General features: G+C 59.2%; 1 protein-coding gene across 1 annotated transcript in view; it reads right to left on the reverse strand.

Moving 5' to 3' along the window:
* Positions 1–213, reverse strand: part of TXNIP (thioredoxin interacting protein) — a gene marked incomplete at its 3' end in the record, with an annotated part of 2,220 nt that overhangs the window by 566 nt on the left and 1,441 nt on the right. The gene's annotated exons all lie outside the window — the stretch shown is intronic.

Below are 213 nucleotides of genomic sequence, written 5' to 3' on the forward strand. Positions count from 1 at the left end.
AACAGCCTCAAGTTCCCCCCCAACCCTCCCACCCCCGAGGGCCAAGCGAAAGCAGAACCAGCTCGGTGTCCATGTCCTGAAGCAACCAGAACTTCTTAACCCCTAAGCCCTTAATCCCTGCTCAGGAGTAAAGCCCATTAGATGAGCCTTAAGGACCGAGGAGGTCGGGCTGACCCCACCCCGGGGCTCTTCTCCCACCCAAAACTCGGGGGA

The sequence above is a fragment of the Merops nubicus genome, unplaced genomic scaffold, assembly GCF_000691845.1.
Source record: "Merops nubicus isolate BGI_N331 unplaced genomic scaffold, ASM69184v1 scaffold42646, whole genome shotgun sequence".
In the NCBI taxonomy this organism is placed as follows: domain Eukaryota; kingdom Metazoa; phylum Chordata; class Aves; order Coraciiformes; family Meropidae; genus Merops; species Merops nubicus.